Source organism: Zonotrichia albicollis, chromosome 1, assembly GCF_047830755.1.
Source record: "Zonotrichia albicollis isolate bZonAlb1 chromosome 1, bZonAlb1.hap1, whole genome shotgun sequence".
Lineage (NCBI taxonomy): Eukaryota > Metazoa > Chordata > Aves > Passeriformes > Passerellidae > Zonotrichia > Zonotrichia albicollis.
Genome location: NC_133819.1, coordinates 124,749,987 through 124,756,483, shown reverse-complemented (window position 1 = coordinate 124,756,483; position 6,497 = coordinate 124,749,987).

The window sequence follows — 6,497 nt, the reverse complement described above, 5'->3', positions numbered from 1 at the left end:
AAATGAGCAGTGCTAGTAAAGTCAAACGTAAGCTGTCATCATTCAATAAGAATTATAATATATAGAAAAAATATATTTTCTGTGCATTTTGGACTCATTTTTGCAATATATTTTTTAATAACTTTAGTGTGGTAGATTGTCTCTCTGGAAATAATATAGCTGCTTATTTGAGTAACCTTATTTATCTGTGGGCTCCAAGTATTCAATTGGGTTTTGAAATCAAAAGAAGGGTAAATATTTCCCATGTAACGCAAACCTCTGCCATTAAAAGTGTCCCAGTTGTTGATCTGCTTAATTGTTTTTCCAGAAGACACTCCTTTATATAAAAAATGAGGTTTATTTGAATATTAAAACTTATTAGGTTCCTCTCAATTTTGTGAAATAGCGCTGTATGTATTATCCCGAATCAGATCCTTAACAATGCTTTAGAAGTTCTTAGAAGTAGTTTAGAGCTGTGATCTGTTGTGTGGAGACAGAATAATCTTCCCAAATTTATATTATTTATATCTGCTTTGATTTGTAAACCGATCCACCAACATATTTTTTGTAATTGCATAGCTATTTAAACACACACGAAGTGATTTAATCGCTACTTTTAATAATCAGGTTTAACTCACAATGTGTCCTGGTAAAAAAGGGTTAAATTATTTTAAGTTTACCTATGCCTTGGACTTGAGCCTTGGTTGATCCCAAGCCAGAGGCGCTAGCAGCTGCATGCTTTATTTACAATCCCTTTGTCAGACTTACAACTGCCCCAGGCTATAACATAGTGTACCTAATGTTCAAACTGGCAGGTAATCTTATGTCAAACATACTTCTTTGATTTAAAGTGATCAATAGATTCTTGTAAAGAGGTAATTTCTCTGATGTTTCCACCTTGCCTTTCTTACAGGTGATTCACACAAAAGCCTGCTTATATGATGTACGAACAATAACCAGAAAGCTATAATCATGTTTTTTCAGATGTTTCCGGTGCACAACGATTTTGGATCAATACCCTGTGTAATACAATTATCTGCAATGATCTGGTTGTATTGAAAAAGAATTTGCAGCAGACCTCTAGGGGGTTTTATCCAGAAACACGTATCTGGCAATGTTGTGAATAGTGGAAGAGAAAATTAAGGGGTTGACACAGGCTGTCTATTATGTTCCAAATGACTTCATTAATATTTTATTTGGTAAAAGTAGTATATTTCAAGCTCTACTATACTGTGACTTCAAAATATTAATAATGCAATTTCCTTGTTGCATTTGCTTATTTTGAAAACTAGTTCTAGCGCACATGTTACTGTGAAAACCAAAAGTATCAACCAAAAATTTTTAAAGCAGTTTATTGCCCATAATGAAGTGATTCCTTGTTTTTCCATCTTGTTTTGCTTTTTGTAAACTACTCGCCTAAAAAAAAATACCACATGCATCAATGCACTATTGCTAAGGCTGTTAACTTATCTATACAGGGATTAATCATATCAGCTTTAAAAGTCAGCTAAAATATTAGGAATTATGTCAAACTTGTTAGGTTTAAATTGCATTTTGCTTTGCCAATGACTAAACAGGTGTTCTGGCACAGAAATAGATGTTTCACCAAATCAATACAAGGATTATAGGACAGAAATAGAACTACTGAAAAAAGAACCGGTTGTGTTTATTTTGTTTGGATGAAGTCACAGTCTGTATCTGTAAATTTACCCTAGAGCTGAACAGGGAACCTTTTATATTCATTTGATTGCAACAATCATATGCCCATATTGAAAATTCTATTCCATTAGACTGTACGAAATTCATATTTCTGTAATATTACTATTTTTGTACATTATTACCTGTCTTTCTACACTGCCTATGCACACCCTGCAGTTACTGATTTAGCTGCTGAATCTCAGTTCTCAGTATGGTGGTTGCTGTCTCTGTCTGATTCTTTTCTTTCTGTGTGTCCTGGATACTGGCTTTCAGTTTCTTGACCACACTGTCAAGGTGCTCCACCTCAGCCACTTTTGCTTTGATACCTTCCCTTGCCCGCAGGAAATCGGCTCCCGACTCTCTCAGAAGGTCATCTCTTTTGCGTATTGCCTGTGAAGACAAAAGGCATTCCAAGAGGGCCTTTCATGATGTACTTTTTATACTGCATCCTGCTATTTTGAGCTATAGGATACATGAGATTATACAGCACCTCATTAGCAATTGGGTCAAGTACCCACATCTCCTCCAGGATCAAAAAGTTACAAGGACTTTAATTTAGAAAAGTCTGTTGAAGAAAAGATTCAGTATTACAATAAATACATCATTAATCAATACTTATAAGTTCAAAGGCAAGAAGAAATATTCCATCTAATTCTGAGAGAAAAATGGGAAATGCAGTTTGATCTAAATGAATACTTTTTCTTTAAAGAAAAAGGGAAAATGTTTGATGAATAAAAAAAAAGGAGGGGGGGTACTTAATCTCTTGGTTCCAACTGCTACAGACCTCTTTCATTTGCCACTCTGGTGAATGCTGTAGGTTGATGTAGCCATACGGATATCCCAAAGCATAGGGATATCCCAAAGGAAAAAAACTACCATGCTAACTTTTTTCCCCCTATTTCATTGTTTAAGCATCTTATTGGTGTAAAAATAAACATTGGGCTCTGTTTTGTTATTGTTTAAAAATGTTATACACACTTTGGACTTTGGATTTAGAAGAGCCCTTTTCCTTAAAGCACAGTGCACTGATTTTAATTTTTATCAGCACAGTTGTGAAGTACATATTACAAGTTTGTAGGTATAAGTTTCATATCAATCACTATTGAGCATTCATGACTGACTGTGCTTTTTTGGCTTAATGCCACACCTTGATTCTCTATCATGCTCCATCATGCTTCTTTTAATCTGAATATTTAGTACTCTTTCATGTCTTAATTACAGCAAATTGCGCACAGTTGGCACCATTTCTTGAAATTAATCCCAGAGTACTTTGTTTCTGTCAAGCACAGTCAAAGCCTTAGAGAATAATAGTAAATGTTATTGCAGATCTAAATTTAAATGACTGTCTATGTATTTAACTTAAGCCTTTAATTATTCGTGCTGTACTGTTTTTGGTTCAAATGTTAAATATTCCTTATTGAGAATGTAAAATTGTTTCAGACAGCTTGAAACCAGTGATGCTAACATGACAACAATTATTTGTATTAGCATATTTTTTCAGGTGTGCAAAATGTAATAGACAGGGTACAATATCCTGCTGCAGTAATATGTTTCTATTTCTTTCTCTTTATTTGGTAAACAATGAAAAGGTTCTAATTACAGGGGAAAGATTGTTCAGAAGTTAATTCCCTTTTGTTGTTCTTTCTGTTTAACAAAAGATTAGAAATTAAACAATCAGCACTAGTTCCTCATTAGTTGATTTCAAAGCTCTCTGCAGATGTCTTATACCTTGTACATCTCTTTCATAAACCAAATAGAAAATTAAGGGCTTGTTAATTTTTTTTGTTTTGAATATACTAGTAAAAAAAAACACCAAACAAAATATTAACAGAAACAGAGTATCTTAAATGCTGTCACTGGCAATTGAAGTTATATATTTGGCAAAGTTCCCAAAGAAGTAGAAATAATTTCTGCTCATTGTGCATTTTGTTGATAGAGATATCATGCTATTAATAAAGCCCAAACCTTTCCATCTTATGAACATTTTTTGTGCACAAAACATCCACAGAGAAAAGTGAAAAGAGTAAATAAAACTTCTATGTACATTTCATCCAAATAAAAAGTATGACAAGATAGATTTCTGACATTGAAAATGTATATGAATGGGTTTTACAGTTAAAACTGGCAAAAAGAGTTATAAAAATATCTGCAAACATAATGGAAGAAGTCATGTTACTGTACTCATTTTATTTTTATCAGTATGCATTTTGTCAGTGTTGCTATCACAAACTCTAACATATCTTGAATTTAGAGACAAAACCCAGAGATATATGTACTTACAAAATTAGTGATAATGTACTTTTTCCAAAGAATTCATAACAAATGTGTATGAGGCAGTGCATTCCCAGCTTCTTCACATTTGCAATGTGATTTCTGAAGAAAGTACTGTTTTGCTCATTCTCATAGGAAAAGCATACCTGATCATGTTGACAATAAAGTTCCTGGCATCTCTAAGGTCTCTTTCAAGCTTTATTATCTGCGGTTCTAGCTGAGCAAGTTCCACTTTGTGTTTCTGCTGGGAAGCTATTACATCCAGATGCAGTGACTGCAAGGTCTTGTCTAGTTTTTCAATTTCAAGAACAGACTTTTTTTTTTTTTTTTTTTTTGGTCAAGTATATTAGCAGCTTCAGCTTTTTGTTCCTGTATGATCTACTCACATTCTTCAACTCTGGAGGATTTTTCATTGTATTGATTTTTCAACATCACAAGCTCATGTTTTTTGTTAGAAATTATTGTGCATTATACCAGATGTCCTGAGTCAGTTATCTATCATTTAACAAACATAAATTATAGCTCCATTTCCAGATTTCAAATGTTGAACATGTCTCTACCTTTGATTTGTATTTTATTTTCAGTGAACCGAATATTTGGAAAGATTTATTAAATTTATATGTAAAAGAAATTTCTCATTTGTAGTCCTAAAAAGCAGATTTATCTCTTCATTATCTGCAAAGACACAATTAGATAATGGTACTATTATTCTGACTCCAAAAAGTCTATAAACTACTTGATTAATTTTATTAAATTCTGGTTGGGTTAATTAATTTCAGTGATTATGCAATGTATTTACTTATCTTCTTTTTTTTTAAATTCAAGTGCATAAATTTTTCATGAAATATCCACTGTTGGATTGGTATCTGCCAAATCATACTGCAGTTGAAATGCAACATTCTCCTTCTCAGAAATCTTTTAATAGCACAGGGTATATTCTGATATGTGCAATACATAAGATAAACCATGAATTAAATATGGTTAAAAATCACAATGGTGACTTCTGGTTTAAAAAAGAAAACTAAATAAATTTACTTTTGAAGATAGTGCTCAAGCTTTTGAATTTTAAGGCGTGTTGTTTATAGTATTCTTTGAGCATGCCTGTTTCTTAAGGGTTTTTTATGATCCTTCTGTGATAAAGACAGATCTTCAGTCAGCTGGTCAATTGTTTTCAAATATCTGGTGTTACTAGGTGAGTTCAGTTATCAGTATGTCAAGTGTTGCTCACTTTTACTGGTTTAGTAATTAAAAGCATGTCCAGTCATATAATACCAAAACATATATTAGCACAGTTGTGGGTATTTCATTCTTGCTCCTAATCCAACTCCAGTTACTATGAATGTAAATAAGACTTTCAATGTCCCAGCTGTGAGTTCCTTAGATGATAATAATTATTTTTCTAAATCTTCACTGGTTAAATATTTAGAATAACTGGTTTTATTATCCTATATTTTTCTCTAATATGTGTATTTTTTCATTATTTATTAATATAATAGGGAAAATATCAAACAAATATGTAAATGCTCTATCTTTGCTAAAACTTTTGCCATTTCAGTTTCGTAGTTAAGACTGAGTTCTTGCTAAAAAGGGCAAAACTCAACTAGCCATCAAATTAGCTATCCCAGAGGGCTGATTTTTATGCAATTTGGAGAAGAAAGCAAGTTTAAAGACAAGAAGAAATTACTCTAAGACTGTTTTGTTGAATTCAACAATTGATTTTTTGGACAAAGGATGGACATATTTTCTATGACTTCCCTGGATTTTGTCTTTCAACCTGGGATCGCAATGCTACAGAATTTCTTAAAGTTCAGAATTACCTCAGCTGCTTTCTAGGTAACAGTTTGGCTATTTATTTAAAAACCTGTGTCACAAGCATCCCTCATAGTGTAATTTTGAGATATAGGAAGACAGACAGACACAAAGACAGACACAAAGACTGAGAGAGAATTTTCACGTTATTTGGTCATTTCTTTGAGATGTCATTTCTTTGAGGTCTTTTGAAATCTAACTCACTGAATTCCCTTTGTTCAAAGAACACAGAGAGCTATGTGACAGAGAGTTTAAAAAAAATAAATTTTAAGGCTAATTCCCATTTATTGTTTATTCTTCAGAAGTGAAAACGTGTTAGGATCTAAGACAGCATGTGGTATTCATTTAGCCCTTAAGGTAGTTTGAACTTGCTTTCTGTAGCCTTAAAAAAAAAAGCAAAACCTTCTCATGAGTATTCAAAAGATGCCCAGTTATTCCAAAAAATATAAAATATGATTCTTCATACTCAAGATCATAAACTAATATGTTTAAGGTAAGAATGGCAATTCTATCTGTTCTATACGAAGCAATAAATTTCCTCAAGTATTTATTTTCTCCTATAGCTTTTCTTTTAGGTAATGTTTATTATTTAGAAACACATGTAATTTAGAACTAAACAGTTCAGGTGCATGAAGAATCTACTCTAGCGTCTGGCAGGCTTGTTCAACATCAGTAACACACACTGATAAAAGCAAATGCCTAATTTCTGATATGAATTTTTCTAGCTTTCTCTCTTCAAC